Here is a 17,549-nt window from a genome sequence, read left to right as displayed (position 1 = left end):
TAGTCAAACATACTGTATAAGCAAACATATTTTCTTGCAAATCATTAACACAATTTTCATTTTATCTAAAAACTGCAGTCAAGTGTATGTTAAAGTACATATTTGTAGTTTCACAAAGAATTAGGCTTAAGTACATATTTCCAACGAGATTGTGTTGGTTAATTTTAATCTAAGTAACATAAGTATTATTAAATGAAGTGTGAGTTTGTCTTGTCCAGACATCACTTTTGGCTTGTATAAGTGTATAAGAAGTTATAACTGGAAAGGAAAGAATGCAAATGCCATTTGTATTCAAGTAGCCTTAGGCAGATCTGTGAGCCATTGGGCACTGGGAAATGTCTGCTGCTAAGCATGAGCTCACCTGCCATGTAAGAGTCTTAGTCCATCTCTTTAAAACACATCCAACTGTCTTTCACCCTGCCGCCCATGAACGAGGCCGCGCACACATTCAATTCACCTTTCGCTGGCCGTCTCCATCTGATGCGGAGAAATAACAAGCTGATGAAAACCCCCAGAAAGACAAACACGCTGAATGTCGCAGCAGCATTGCGGATGCTTCCTCATACATGTTAAACAAAGGGGCTGAAACACAATGAGCACACTTCAGGAATGATAATTGCCCTTTAAACCAAAATTTCAACCACAAAAGAGCTCCAAACTGGGACTAATCAGTGCCAAATCGCAAGGTGACCTTACACTTAAACTCTCTTTGATAATCTGCTCTGTTTTGAATAATGATGGCATGTAAGTGATGAAATGCCATCTTATGGGGTCATCTCATCCATCATCAACACATGTTTGTTTACGGATGTGAATATGCGCTTAAACTTTAAAATTAAATTTGGAGTGCATCATACAAATTGAACTGAATCGATGAGCAATTAATAGTAATTCTTTTGATTGATACACCTTATCAATGGCCATTATGGACATGCATATTAGTCATTAAATTTAAAGGGTTAACTCACCCAAAAATTAAGATTCTGTTATTGATTGCTCACCCCCGTGTTGTTCCAACCCCCTGAGACTTTCATTCTTTATCAGAGCACAAATTACAATATTTTAGGTGACATTTTAGGCTCAAAGTACCAAAAACAAAATCCTCAAAAAAGATAATATGCCTTCTGCCTTCTGGTTTCAGTTGGAATATCTTTTATGACAATATAAAACTGAAACAGAAACCTTATTCAACAGTGTCTTCTCCTCAGTGTCAGTATATTGTGCGCATTCTTGAGAATACTTTGCGTGTCGTGCTGCTGAGTTGCGATTTGTTTCAAACAGGAAGAAACATCAGTGCACATAAACCTAATGTTCATAATCATGCACAGTATACTGATCACTTAGGCTAAGTTACTGGTGAATAGGGTAAAAAGAACATATTTATTAACAGTGTTGTGGAAACTTACTTTTGAAAGTAATGCATTACAACATTGAGGTACTCCCCAAAAACGTGACTAATTGCGTTACTTGGGTAATTTTTATAGTGATTAATACGTTACATTACTTTTCAGTTATTTTTGTGCTAATTTTTATTGCCTGGCTGAGGCTTGATTTCTTTCAGAACTTGGTTTATTTATTTTTTTCTTTCTTTGTTTTAGTAGATAAGTCCTGCACTATAACCTGTACCTACATTTACCTTTAAAACACATAAAAATATTTCAGGATAATGTTATCCGAGAACTATAGATGCCATTTATTGGAAGTTTACAGCAATGTGTTTGCTACTTTTGTACTATTTGTCTTAGGGAAAACCACTGTCCATTGAGACAATCCCCTTTTCCTTTTCTTCAAAATAATATACACAATCTCTCATTGACTGCGTGATTCATTGTGACTACTTTAATTTTAATTCAGCTAATTATTTTTTAAAAGCTTATTAATTAAACCAAGAAGTAACTCGCGTTACAATTTTAAAAAGTAACTTAAGTAATATTACTTATTTTTGAAAAGTAATGCGTACTTTATTTGTTACTTAGAAAAGTAATATTATTACGCAAATTTCGTTACATGTAATGTGTTACCCCCAACACTTTTTATTAATATACTTCCCTAGTCAATTGATTACATTAAAACAGTTTTTTATTATTACAAATTGTGTAAAAACTGCTTTAAATATGCAAATGAGGAATTGTTTAATGAAATCCCTTAAGCAGGTGATACAGATCTTTGTCCACTTGAACATCTTGACTAAACATCTAGAGTAATAGAATAAAAGATGTTAAATATAAACAGGTATACCACTATGCAAGAACATGTCTCTTTGCAAAATAAATAAATAAAAATCTGAATATAAATATTAATAAAACTGTGGGCAGCACGGTGCCGCAGTGGGTAGCACAAACGCCTCACAGCAAGAAGGTCGCTGGTTTGAGCCTCAGCTGGGTCAGCTGACTTTTCTGTGTAGAGTTTATATGTTCTCTCCGCATTCACATGGGTTTCGAAAAAACATGTGGTACAGGTGAACTGGGTGAGCAAAATTTTCCATAGTGTATGTGTGTGGATGAGTGTGAAAGGATGTTTCCCAGTGATGGGTTGGAGCTGGAATGGCATCCGATGCGTAAAACATTTACTGGATAAGTTGACGGTTATTAAAGGGACTAAGCAGAAAAGAGAATGAATGAATGAAAACAGAGCATTTTAACTCAGACCAGAAGAGAAAAAATAAAAAAACCATAATAATATCAAAGTATGCATTGTAATTAAAGTTTAAAGTCAATTTTACAAAATCTGATAAAACATCAGTGCATTTTAGATGTTTACTTTATATTATACAAATTAGATTTGATTAGATTACAGTAGATAAAAAAAAAATCATTTACTTACTCTTCACTTGTTTAAAACCCATTTGGATTTCTTTCTTCTGTTGAACATCAAGGAAGATTGGCATCCATTGAAATCGATAGTATATATTTTTTTCTACTATAGAATTTGATGGTTGCCACCAATAAGCATTTTCACAACATTTTTTGTAATCAACAAATGAAAGAAACTCATAAAGGTTTAAAATAAAATAAGTGATAATAAATGTTGAGGTATTTAAATTTTAGTGTGAATCCCCTTTAATTAATGGTAAATTGTTAGACAATCATTGACTCTTTTTAAAATACTTTTATTTTTACCATTGGTTGCAGATTCTTACATTTTGAGTGTTAATTGCTCATCCTGTCCTGCCAGTGAAGCAGACACATTATTAAGACTAATAACTAATTTATCAGTTTACTATTATTAAAATAATTAATAATCAAATCGATCAATTTAATCTGCGTCCCATTGAGTGAACCAAAATTTGTTGGAGCAGAACAGAGGCAAAATGTTTAGCAACCATTTAACATTCACTGCACAAATACAATACCGTGCTCCTGAACCATTCCAGTATCAAGCCATATATATGTATAGTATATCACATTATGCTGAATCCAGTGCTCTCTGCGTTTCCGAGAAGATCGCTGTGAGATTCCTGTGACATTTCATTTGTTGTCGCAGTGGTGGGCAAGACTGTTAGAATTTTAAATGTGATTGATGTGCTCCAATCACCATAAAAATAGGAGCACAAACATAATGGAATACTGATGGACACAAAGCACATCCGCCAAGGTCAGGAACTCCTCTCTTCAACCCCCACATTTCCAACCAGCCGCTTTCCCACCAAACGCAATTGCACTGCATTAAAGCAGTACCATTAAAGCTGTACCAGTAATCATCGCCTGCTGCCGTGCTTTAAATATTTATATGTATGAATTTGTAAAGGATATGATTTGTCAGCACGGGCAAATGGTTTAAATCGATCTACTTAGCATTTTAAATGGGATTATAATATTGTGGTGTTTATTCTCTTTCATTTACCCACGAGGTCTCGCACACGTCATGAAAGCTTCATTTGCAAACATGAGTAGTCTGTTTGCAGCAATGCATACCAAATGCTCTAATGGTTTTCATTGTTTTTACATGTCATTACTTTTGCTCATTATAATATAGAGTGATTTATTGATTTGTCTTATATGGTGCAGAATGTTTGCTTGTTTAACTATCTAAGACTAACTATTTTTGACTTTCAGTTATTATACATTAATATATTAATATATTTTCATTAATTGGGAACAGTGTTTGTTAGTAAAAATTAGTAAACAACAACAGCAATACTAACAATAAAGTCAGCAAATCAATTGGCCTTTGCAAGAAACAAAATATTATTTATATGGTTCATGACTTTATTATTATTATTCATTTCTTTTCGGCTTAGTCCCCTTATTAATCCGGAGTCGCCACAGCGGAATGAACAGCACATGTTTTTCGCAGCGGATGCCCTACCAGCTGCAACCCATGGGAAACATCCAGACACATTCATTCACACTCAAACACTACACTCTCAGAAAAAAAGGTACAAAATTGTACCTTTTGGGGTACAAATGGCCCGTCACTGGGGTGGTACCCTTAAGGGTACAAATTTGTACCTCTATTTAAAGGTACAAAATTGTACCTTCTACATTTGTACCCTTTAAGGGACAATTTTGTACCTTAGACACTGAAGGTACAAAAATGTACCTTTTTATATTATGTAGTATTTTCAGGGTACTGACCCAGGCATTTTGATCCTTTGGTGACTGCATGCACAAATAAATAAATAAAATATTTTGGTTCACAGATGTCCATTTTTATTTATTAATGTAGAAATATTTAATTACAACTCACAACTGAATGTGTTAAGAAATAAAATTACACAGCAAGTATAAAGCAGACATGTAAAACAGTAAAAAGAACAATTTAGATAACAAATAAAAACTGAATAATCTACACTTAATACAAAGACCACAAGAATACTGTTTAAGATTTATAAACACATTACACAGGCTACAACAAGTACTCCACTTTATAAAGTCCAAAGTATTTGTCTTTAGTCAGAATACTCGGTCATAATAAATAATTTGTCATCAACATTTTCTCTGAATTTCAGAATGAAGGCAAACTTTCTCTATAAATTGCTTCAACAGTGCAGAAAATCAAATACATCAGTAGCCTCTTCCTCAACACCAGTAGATTACTCCTCATCATCCTCAAGTGGAGTTGTAATTTGTTGTAACACAATATGTGTTTATGCTTTTGATAAACATGACATGTCAAGCACTCATATCTGGAAAATGTTCTTTGATAGTCATTAGGACCACAAGTTATTTAAAAATTTGCTTTATGCATGAATGATAGCAGTGTGCTGGATTAACTTGATTGTGATTATCCCAAGAGCATGTAGAGAAACAAAAAACAAGGTTGATCACTTTGGTAACTGGAGTAGATCGAGGCTTGTCACAGTCCACCGTTCATTCAAAACATTCCACTGCAGAAACATCAAGGTGTTCTTCTAATAAGATGGATATGTCAAAAATGTATATTCGTCCACATCATTAGCCCGGCCAATCGCAATCCCATGAACTCTGAAGACTGCCGTGACTCGTCTTGTTAACACAGTTGTCCAGTCGGTGGTGTCCTCCTGAACTTGAACTGTTGGATGTGAAGATGATTCACTGTAAATAACAAAGCAATAATTACATTAATATCAGTCCCTCTATCACTGATGAAGAGAAAATCAACATGCATAGAAAGTAAAATAATTAATATTCACTGATTAAAAAAAAAAAAAGTATCACAGATTAAAAGACTAATATAAATTTCATTCATTCATTCAATTTCTTTTCGGCTTAGTCCCTTTATTAATCTGGGGTTGCCACAGTGGAATGAACCACCAACTTATCCAGCATATGTTTTATGCAGCAGATGCTCTTTTAGCTGCAACCCCGTATTACAAAACATCCAGACACACTTATTCACACACACATTTATACACTACAGACAAATAAGCTTACCAAATTCAGCTATAGCGCATGTCTTTATACTTGTGGGGAAACCGGAGTACTTGGAGGAAATCCTCACAAACACTGGAAGAATATGCAAACTCCTCACACAAATGCCAACTGACCCAGCCGAGGCTCGAACCAGCGAACTTCTTGCTGTAAGGTGACAGCACTACCCACTGCATCATCCTAATATAAAGAATATCAAGCATTATAAAATGCATTTATCACAGCATATACTAAACAGAAAACAACATACGCACCTGAGCACAACGAAATGTTGAAGTGTCTCGCTTAACAAGGCTGGCAACATGAGAAGTGCTGCTGTAAAATCAATTCCTGGAACATAAGATGTGGCATACAAACAAATATGAATGAATCCATCCAAAGCTAGAATTTAATAATATTAATCAAGTGGAGAAAGTTTAGAAAGAGTACCTTAGAGTCAGGTCCATAGCATTCTTCAGTTGATCTCTCATCTTTCGATGAAAACCTAGAAAATAATTTTAAACATGTGGGTGTACATTTACTGTTGTTTGTAAGTAAAAACCTAAAAATTTAAAATAGTATGTAAGCCATTAAAACCATGGTATATATAGATAATGAGACATACTTACATCTTGTAACTGAGCCATGCTTTCATATGACATGCCTTCATTGGTCTGATGCTGTTAGGCTGCATTCTGTTGTTCAATCTTGTCCTGAAAGACAATTGGAAACTTCAAAAACTTCTGGAAAGCAATAAGATAAAGCAATAACTATTTACTTATTTTGAGATATTAATAAAATAGGTAAAATAGCTCAAGGTACCAGTTTCAGAACAGATGAGACAAATTATTACATTAAAGAACAAAGTATAACTTAAAACGTCGATTAATACAACATGGTATGTTAATAATTATACTTTAACATAAGTATAACGTTAAACGATAGTAAAGCACCAACAATTCTGGACATGAGAGTTTGTGGACACTCCTCAACATTAATGTAACTTAAGACACTGAAACGAAGATATGTACAAGCATACACACGCCACGTTTGTAACTAGCCACGTTTAAATAATCAGTCACTTTGTCGGTGACAAAATTGTGATTTTTCTTCACAAAATGGCGGTGTAACTTATATAAAGTTAACCGTCTAAAATTACATTTCAGCGGTCAACCGTGGCTAGAAAAATGGCCTCAAAATATAAAACATTATCGATAATTACAAATTTCCAGTATTAATAACAAAAGGTTTTATATCAAGGTAACTTATATGAAGACTTTACGTTAGTCGCGCGAGCTCCGGGCCACACCGCACATTACTCACGGGTCACGGCCCGATTCCGGTGCACGGATACGGCAGCGTCGGCTCGCTTCTGCTGCCGCAGCAGGCCCGAGTGTATTTTGCTAATTGGGTTGCGATTATATTCCGCCGTGGCAACACTTATTAATAAAGCAGTAACGTTAACGTAACGTAAGATATAAGGCGCGAATACGTAACGTAGGCGACAAAGGGAACTTTTACACCGAGAAAACTAACAGCATATAGTACTCACCGTCTATAACGTTATGTCCCTCGGTGACTTCGATATCACATTGTATTAACTTCTTTAATAAGCTGCAGACATCTTAGCAAACTCCATCCTGCAGACAAGCCCGGAGCACTTAAAGCGGGGGAAAGCCGAGACCCGAGAGTCAGACAAAATCAACAGAACACGGCTTCACATGTAAAAATGAGACTGAAAATATATCTTTAATACATTCTTACCTGAAAAGTGTGGACTCCAAAATAGACTTTTCTTTGAAAAGCGTGCGAAGTTCTGTGTAAACAGCCAGCATACTCGACGGACCGCCTCAGTAACAAACACTACTATAACGTCTCAACAAGCCAAATTCTTAAAGAGACAGCAACATCACCACCTGTATGAAGATGCTGTTCCTCTGCATGGTTCTTTTTCTACATCCCATAAACTATAGGGTCTTAAACAGTAAGCAAAGACCAGTATTTACGTTTTTAATGATTAAAATTACATTCAATTATAAATTAAATTATTGACATTTTTGAGAAAAAATGTAATTTAAATACATGAAAAAAATTTTAATTATTAAAATATTTAATTCAATCAATTTATTTATTCATTATATTTTTAAATTATGTATTTTAGTATTAATGTTTAGTATTAATACATTTAAATTAGTGTTATATAGTGTCTTGATCTTATCATGAGCTGAGGGTACAATTTTGTTCCTATAGGGAAACAAAATATATAATTGTACCTTTAAAGGTGCCAAATTGGTCCTTTACGGTACAATTTTGTATCCAAATGTGCTATAAAAGGTACAAAAATGTACCTTTCAAACCTAAATCTGGACATTTGTACCTTTATAGCCCATTTGGGTACAAAATTGTACCCTAAAGACCAATATGGGACCTTTAAAGGTACAATTTTATATTTTGTTCCCTCTAGGAACAAAATTGTACCCTCATTGTACCTTTTTTTCTGAGAGTGTATGGACAATTTAGCCGACCCAATTCACCTGTACCACATGAACATGCAAACTCCACACAGAAACGCCAACTGACCCAGCCGAGGCTTGAACCAGCGACCTTCTAGCTGTGAGGTGACAGCACTACCTACTGCGCCACTGCGTCACCCTATTAAAATTAATTTTAATATTATTGTTGCTGTTATTATTACTATTATTATTATTATTATTATTATTATTATTATTATTATTATTATTATTATTATTATTATTATTATTATTATTAATATTATTGTTATTATTACTTTAAGACCAATTAATTTTAGTCATTGTACTAATATTATTTTAAATAGGATATAATTTTGCAACCCAGGTTCATTCTGATTAAGCAACCCTTTATACATTTCTGGAGAGCACCAAATACGTCCCAGGATCTACGTTTTTTTCCAGTTTTTGTTTTTGCGAATTCGCAGAGGCCGCTGTGTGCGTTTTTTAAGATCTCAAGTTTCTCTTGTGAGAACCATTCGCACCAGCTTTTTTTGCGTTAATTCAATAGAGGACGCTGTTGACTGACGTCCTTAAACCGTACCGACTGTGTTTTGAAAAGCAATCCAGAAAAGAAAAGCTCTTGCGACAGCCTGATTTTTACCACATTTTCATATTTTACCATATTATGACCCTGTGGCTTTTGTTTTTTTCTTACCTGCTTTCTGTAACTGTTCTTCGCTGTACTTGAACCTCGTTGTCACGGTCAACTCTTAAACAATCTGCATCTCCAATCCTCCGACGTACATGACCAGCCACTGGACAAACTGGTAAAACACCGGAAAGCCATTCACTCAAAGGTAAGAAGTCAGCTGGAAAGCACAAATTGGAATGGTGTCATACCACCCCGCATTCATTTTAAAGACCAAATGCAGCCATACATACAGTTGAAGTCAGTTGATGGTAAATAATACTTGACTAGATATTTTTCAAGACACTTCTATACAGTTTAAAGTGACATTTAAATGATTGACTAGGTTAATTAGGTTAACTAGGCAGGTTAGGGTAATTAGGCAAGTTGTTGTATAATGATGGTTTGTTCTGTAGAATATCGAAAAAAAAAAAAAGAAAGGGTATTACATATAAAAAACTTCTAAAAGGGTCTAATTATTTTGACCATAAATGATTTTAATTAAAAACTGCTACATCCAGCTTTTTAAAAATGAATTTTGAAAATTTTATGAATTTTGAAAATGAAAATTTACTGTGAATACAATTGCTTGAAATTAAAAGCCCTCACTAGCCTGCCTCTTTGCGAGAGGATATATATGTCAAGGGCTTCTTTCTCATTTGGTACTTTTGCTTTCATCAATGCGGCTTGATGAAAACACCAGCACAGAATAGACAGATTCAAATGCATCCAGTATCGATTTTCTCAACTAGCCTATTTGCTTCATGTGGGCAAATGCTTCTGCTTATCTCTCTGCCTCCTGGAAGGGTATATCTGTGGGCTGGGCATTGCTGGATTGTGCCAAGCATGAGGTTCAGATTTAATGCTTGTCTTTAAACATTTTCTCCGCTTCTTGAGACAAATCACATTCTGTTTAATTTGTTTCAGTCTGAGATTGTCTTGTCTTTAAAATTCACTGCAGAACCCAGCCTGATCTATAAACCATAGACCCAGGGTTTTCTACACAATATTCTACAAAATAAATGTATTATTGTTATTATTATTATTATTATTATTATTATTATTATTAATAGTAGTAGTAGTAGCAGTAGCAATAGTAGAAGGAGGAGGAGGAGGAGTAAATAGACATTTGTTTTAGTACAAATTGTACAAGAGGGTGTAATTTGAAAAAAAAAAATATATATATATATATATATAATTTTTAATAGTTATTGATTTTATTGTAACACTAGAGGACCTAAAATTAGACCACAGACCCAGGTTCTGTTATGTTTTTATTAAAATTTTGGTAACTAAATTATTATTATTATTATTATTATTATTAACGATTATATTTGGTATTATTACTAGTATTAGCTTATTATTAGCTACAGTTAGTATTACCAAGTATCAACTATCATCATTATTGTTATTAATATTATTAGTAGTAGCAGTATTAGTAGTAGTAGTATTAATAATATTGTGAATATTATTATCATTAATATTATTAGTACTCTAGTAGTAGGTTTTTAGTCTTTTTTCAGATAAATATTTCTGCTAAATATATTAGATAGTATTATTTATGATAATAATGATGATAATATAATTGTTTTAATTAGTAACATTTTCAACTTCATTATTGTGACTTACTTACTGAAATACATCCAATTATCTGTCCAAAATAGAAAATACTGTTTATTATTATGTAATAAATTAATTATACTTAGTCTTTAAAAAATCTTTGACTGACATATAAAGCTTATCAGAAAAGTTCCCAAGACATAGTTTTAACATACAGCTGTGTTTGCAGAGCCTTTGTAGGAACTATAAATCCACACTAAAGGGGACTGTTTATCTAATTGACATCTCCTTGCTCCCAGTTAACACCTACACTCTCACTTATTTAAACGCTTACCCTGACAATGAATGTGTATTTCAATTGATAATATGAGTAAGAGTACAATGTCACAAGGAGGTCTTTTTAATGTCTATTAGTGTTAATGAGAAACATGTTTTTCACTTTACCCTTAAATCGAGCCTCAAGAGACTCGTAATTCATCCCAGAAACTCTGGTTTCGAAATTTCTTACACTGCTGTTCCCATGGGAAAGTCACAACATGCCACCATAAACCACTTTCAGCTGTTGGAGAAAAAATGAATTGAACGTGACGTCACCATATAAGCGCTTCACTAGAAGTCACTCTGCTCAACTTTTGTGTAAAATGCTCTGATATTCCGAGTTCGCCCACAAGCAGCCTCATAAATATTCATGTGGAGATGTGACATCTCATCAGCTTGCTGCTGAGGAGCTGAATCTCGCTCTCATCTCTCTCAAATGCCCAGTTGCTGGTGGCTGGCAACTACAGGGCTTTTCAGATGCTAATACTGGATATATTTTGCTCACATCACAGACGGGTTGCTTCTGCATGTCAATCCGCAAGCAATTTTAAGAGTAAATTGTTTTGATTATGGGACCCTGTGCAATTTATTGGGTAGTTCTCTTTGAAGCCTGCGACGTATTATGGGGAAAAACACAGCCTGATGAGAGTTAGTGTCACCGCCATTATGCTAAGGTTACTACACCATAAATCATGAATTGCTGCGCTTTGCTCGAAAAATAGATTGCCTCTATTGTAACTGACTAATTAAAAACGTCATGAAATAAATATTGTGGTCCAAGATGTTTTCACTCCCTTTTCATATTTTGACACTTTGCAAGAACTACATTTCTGACATACATCCCAAAAGCTGATCGATTAAATGAAGATCTGGTGACTGTGAGGTCATTTGGTCTATTTTAAACTCTTGGTCAAGAAAACAGTTTGAGATGATTTGAGTTTTGTGTCATGGCACATTAGCCTGCTGGAAGTAGACCTCACAAGATAGTCATAAAGGGACAAATGTGGTCAACAGCAATACTCGGGGAGGCTGTGATGTTTTATTGATGGTTAAACGGTACTCTGAGAGCTGAAGTAAACCTAGAAAATTCCCCTGCACCACTACACCACCAGAAACCTGAACTAAAGGGCAGGGCGGATACATGCTTTTATGTTGTTTATGTTCAATTATCATCCTAATATTTTAATCTCTCAGCAAATATTGAAACTCCTGTTTTTCCAGGTATTCTCCTATAGTTTACCATTCTTTCCATGGTTTCCGCTACATTCATTCTTCCATGGCGGGGCGCCACGCCAAAATTCATTCCGCCACGACTACATTACAGCTTCTTATTCAACATTAAATTTTTTACTAGAGGGTAATAATCGCACCAAAACGTATTAAAAGGTTAGTGAATTATAACAGCGCAAATTTTTCTGTAACCGTAGTGCTGTGCGTCATTTGTTTAAACCTCGAAGGTTACGTGCTGACTGACTGACTGGCTGACAGACAGGTGCAAAAATTTGTGCACCGGTTGAGGATAATGGCATTATTCTTTTGTACGGCCACTTTTTGCTGAAACAGTATCCTGTAGATGCTTCTTACTCAAGGATAAGTCCCTGAACTCTTACTGAGGGCATTTTGGGCTATTCTTCTTTGAAAAAGCTCTCCAGTGCAGGTTTGACGGGTGCTGACTCTGCCGAGCATGAACTGCCCTTTTCAAATTAATCCATTGAGTCTCAATGCTGTTCAAGTCTGGGGACTGGGATTTCCATTCTAGATTATTCTTCATGTCTTAGCAAGAATTCCTTGGTAGATCTGGAACTGTGCTTTGGGTCATTCTCCTGCTGAAACATCTAACCCTGGAGTAACTTTAGCCTCTTGACTGATCTCTGAACATTGTTCTTCAGAATCTACTGATAATGAGTGTTATCGAGGCAACCTTTAACTTTGAGAAGGTTTCCAGTGCTTGTCAAACATGCCCACAGCATGATGGACCCTCCACCAAAATTTACAGTATGGAGCAGGTTCTTTTCCTAGAATGCTGTGTACTTTTTCCGCTATGCAAAGTGCCTATGGTTGTGGCATCTGTCCACAGTATATTTTCCAAAATGATTCAGGCTTGTCCAGGTGAACCTTTGCACACCTTAAACGACTCTTCTTATTGGCAGAAGGGAGAAAAGGCTTCTTCTGGATCACCTTCCATTGAGCTCTTCTTTGTGAAGTGTGTGCTGGACTGTGGAATGACATGGAACAATGACATTAGCAGCAATATGTTCCTGGAGCTTTTTGGAGGTGATCTGTTGTTTGACTGTGACCATTCCAATCTTTGCCCTTGCCTTTCAGATATTTCTTGGTCTAGCACATCTTTCTTTTACAACTATTCATGTGGCCTTCCATTTTCTTACTATATTTCTGAATGCAGAGATGGAGACTTTAAACCTTAGTCATGGCTTTTTGCATCCTTCTGCTAATTCATGTTGTTGAATTATCCTAGTTTTTAAAACCTGAGAAAGTTCTTTTGAGGTTCCCATGTTGCTACTTTCAGGTTCATAATAAGGAGAAGCACACCTAAATATCTTCTTTAATTTTTGTTAGGATTGTTAAGGTTCACTCAAATAAATTTTAAGTTTATCTATCAGCATTACGTGACTTCAAGTTTTGAAATCCTCACAAAGGAGAGTGTGCCCAAACTTAGCACAGCCTATTTTTCAGTTTCAATATAATTTCACACATCTTAGTACTGCTACACTATGTATTTCTTTCTGAAAAACATTGCATTGTCTAACTTTCTCTAAAAACTGAATGGCATATCACTGTGATCTTTATCTCTTATAAAGAAAGAGCACAAAATTATGCAGCAAATTTTTGCATAAAACTGTATATACATAGTTCTCCTGACCCCCTAAGGGGCCCGGTCAATGGATTTATGCTTTTGTTTAGTTTTGGCTTGAAAACACTTTAAAATTAATATAGAAATGTTTTTTTTTTTTTTGGGAAGAGTATGTTTGTAGACAGTAATTTAATGCTATAACAAAAGTGTGTGTCACCATGATTGACAGTTGTGATTCACAGCTTTCCTGAGCACACTGTTAGAGCTTTAGAGTATTAATCTTCTATTTCTGTGTTATTTTATTCTGACAAAATGTTGTTCAGCAGTAAACTGTACTTACTGACATCTTACAGTGCATTTATCTTTACTTTTGCTAAGATGCACATTTTCTTCCCCCCATGGCATACTCCTGAATAAGTAGCTAGCAGATGGGAAAGTGATGCTGAACTGCTAGCAAATTTCTGGAAGTCCCATCTCTGAGTCCCATCTCATTTTCAAATAGAAACTAGGCTTATACTGTATAATAAACTGTATATTTGCAATCTAAACAACTACATTCTTGCCTTAAAGATCTCAAAAGTACAATGTGTGGTTCAACAGCCTCAGTATTTTTAGTTTGTAAGTTTAGTCTACTGCTTGGCACTCACTGTGGGCAGAGAGATACACACAATTGAAGAAGATGGGCGAGTTCTGATATTACTAAAATATCACATGGCTGTCAGCCAATCAGATTTGAAAACAAAAAAGTTATATATTATAATAATATACATTTTGAATGCCATAACATGGCTGTAGCAGGTGCAGTGGCTTAAGACAGGGCCTGAAAATGTGCACATTTTCATTAATATAAAGAAAGTGACCACATGTGTCACGTTCACCGGTGCAGGCAACAGGACTTTAATTCTGCCACTTAATGATTCTCTGCACTCACACACCTGGCCCAGATTCCACTTGATTGCAAAACACAAACCTGAAACTTGTGAAAACTGATTCATGGACTATAAATACACCTCACTCACACACACACACACACACACACACACACACACACACACACACACACACACACACACACACACACACATTGCTGAGTCTTGTTTTTTTTGTAACATTTCTAAGCATTATTTTTGTCCTACCTTGTGATTATTGACCCATGTTTTGTTAATCCTTCCTGTTATTTTCAGGCTCTGTATAAATTAGTGTGCCCGCTGCATGCATAGTGCAGCAGCAAAGTTTTTTTATTATTATGTTGAAGTCAAACATTGGCCTAGAAATTAGTAGCTTTCCATTTCTTGATGGACAATGTCACTACAGAAGAGTCAAGTTTTAAATGGGAAAATTGTCAAAAGTCTGGTCATTTTTGAGTGAGATGCTAATGATTTAAACTGATTCAATGATCTATGTTAAGCTAAGCTAACCGTCATTGGCTGATTTGAACTTATTTTCAAAAAAGTGGAGTATTCCTTTAATGCATTCAGCGAAAGCCCCAAGGCCTACAAAGTCTGCATTACTGTTAAAGAAGCTAATTTATTCTAATTGAGTCTGAATTTATTAAAGCTTACAAAAAGGTAGTTAAATTGTGAAATATAAATACTATTTACATTTTTGATGGCAAAGCTGAATTTTCTAAATAATTTCTCTGGTCTTTAGTGTCATATGCTCTTTCAAATCATTCTGAAATATGTTGATGTTAAAAAAGAATGCTTAAGAAAGATTGATTATTACATGTTACTTTGAAAACATCTGTTATACACATTTTAGTTTAAGAACCAATATAAATTTCAAAATACTTTTTTTGTAGTTTATATTATATACATATTTACTGTCAATGCATCTTTGCTAGATAAATATATTTATGTATTTTTACTTGATGGTTGTTGTGGGTATTTATTTTTATTAGTAGTATTAGTAAAATTAGTAGTAGTACATAGTAGTAGTGGTTTTCGTTTGGCTTGTTTAAAATCTGTGACCAAAGATGTCTTTGCATTCTGTCGTTTTAACACAAGGCTTTACTCAATTTATAGGTTAGGTATCCTGTTCAAACACCTCAGGCCATGTTTAATATGCAATCACTGTTTATTTAAAGATGTTGTCACTTTTCCCTAAATGACTGAACATGTTAATGAAACATAAGAGGAATGAATTCTGCTAGCATCCTGCGGTTGTTTCTGTTTAAAGTCGCTTTGACCTTTACAAAGTTTATATATATATATATATATATATATATATATATATATATATATATATATATATATATATATATATATATATATATATATACAGTCCCTGACAAAAGTCTTGTCGCTTATCTAATTTGTAGAAACACCTGCTATTAACCTGACTTTTATTTAATACATTGGTGTTAGGAAGAGTTCATATGAAGAGCTAAAACCCTCCCAAATTATGTTTAATGCACTGAAATAAATTAGTTTCACTAAAACAAGATTTATCATTTAATCAAAACAGAAAGGTCAAATTTTGGCAAGACAAAAGTTCTGTCGCCTGTACGAAAATCAAACAAATTTACTGCAAATACAATAATATGTCAGCAAATTAAGTAGTGGTGCTGTGAGATCCTCATTTAATATCTTGTATGACTTCCATGAGCTTGAAGAACTGCATCCATGCGGTTAGGCAAGGATTTATACAATTTATTGATGAAGTCATCTGGAATAGCAAAGAAAGCAGGCTTGCATGCCTCCCAGAGTTCATCAATATTCTTTGGTTTCGTTTTCCATGCTTCCTCTTTCATCCTACCCTACATGTGCTCAATGATGTTCATGTCTGGTGACTGGGCTGACCAATCCTGGAGCATCTTGATCTCCTTCGCCTTGTGGAATTTTGATGTGGAGATGGAAGTATGCGATAGAGCACCATCCTGCTGCAGAATTTGGCCTTTTTTATGGTTGGGAATATAAGAGGTAGCTAAGATTTCTTGGTATTTTAGACTATTGATGTGGCCTTCCTCCCTGCAGATCTCACGCAAACCCCTATACTGGATGTAACCCCAGACCATGATTTTTCCACCACCAAACTTCACTGTTTTCTGGGTGAATCTTGGATCCATGTGGGCTCCAGTAGGTCTCCTGCAATATTTGCGGTGGCTGTGGTGTAATTCAACAGAAGATTCATCTGAAAAATCCACCTTCTGCCACTTTTCCAGTGTCCATCCATTTAGCAGGCAGTGGGCCTTGGCAAATGCCACACGGTTTTTCAACTGTCTTTTGTTTAGTGCTGGCTTCTGGGCACTGATTTGGCCATGGAGGCCATTTCGAGACAGAATACGACAAACTGTTCTGGTTGACACAGGGACTTCAGGTGACTAGGTCTCGTGGAGCTCTGTAGCAGTAGAAAATGGGCTGTCCTTAGATTTTGGAGCCAACAAACGGTCCTCTCGAGCAGTTATCTTGAGGCGTCTGCCTGACCTGGGCTTTTAAAAAACATCTCCAGTCTCTTCAAGTCTTTTTTTTTATCCTCTGTACTTGACGCTGAGACACTTCGAAACTTCATTTCGAAGTTTCGAACTGTTCGGTCATTTTTGAGTGAGATGCTAATGATTTAAACTGATTCAATGATCTATGTTAAGCTAATGATTTAAAACAGTTCGAAGGTTTCTGCCACATCAGCAGTGGATCTGGTTTTCAGCCTCTTGATAATCAAGACTAGTCTCATGGTGAAACTTAGGCATTTTTGCAGAGGTCTAGTTGCATTTGATGTGAAGGACTAGTGTACTGGGGTTCTTTTTATACACACCTGAGACCTAATTGGTCCATTATTAGTCACAAGTGAAGCTCATATGACAAGGCGACAACACTTATGTCTTCACAAAAATGGACTCAATGGGCTTTACAAAGCTGGGAATATTAGAA

General features: G+C 35.1%; 1 protein-coding gene and 1 long non-coding RNA gene across 21 annotated transcripts in view; one reads left to right on the top strand and one right to left on the bottom strand.

The window, feature by feature from the left end:
* Positions 1-17,549, top strand: part of LOC147837115 (uncharacterized) — a 533,045-nt gene that overhangs the window by 49,838 nt on the left and 465,658 nt on the right. The window lies entirely within an intron of this gene.
* LOC147846385 (uncharacterized) lies at positions 4,630-7,696 on the bottom strand. The gene is made up of 6 exons (XR_015478593.1): positions 7,596-7,696; positions 6,461-6,544; positions 6,282-6,336; positions 6,107-6,182; positions 5,856-6,032; positions 4,630-5,516 (listed from the first exon to the last, which is right to left on the bottom strand). It is a non-coding gene; the product is annotated as an uncharacterized LOC147846385 (long non-coding RNA).

This window comes from Danio rerio, chromosome 2 (genome assembly GCF_052040795.2).
Source record: "Danio rerio strain M-AB ecotype USA chromosome 2, GRCz13ab, whole genome shotgun sequence".
Lineage (NCBI taxonomy): Eukaryota > Metazoa > Chordata > Actinopteri > Cypriniformes > Danionidae > Danio > Danio rerio.
This window is presented reverse-complemented; position numbering and strand designations above follow the sequence as displayed.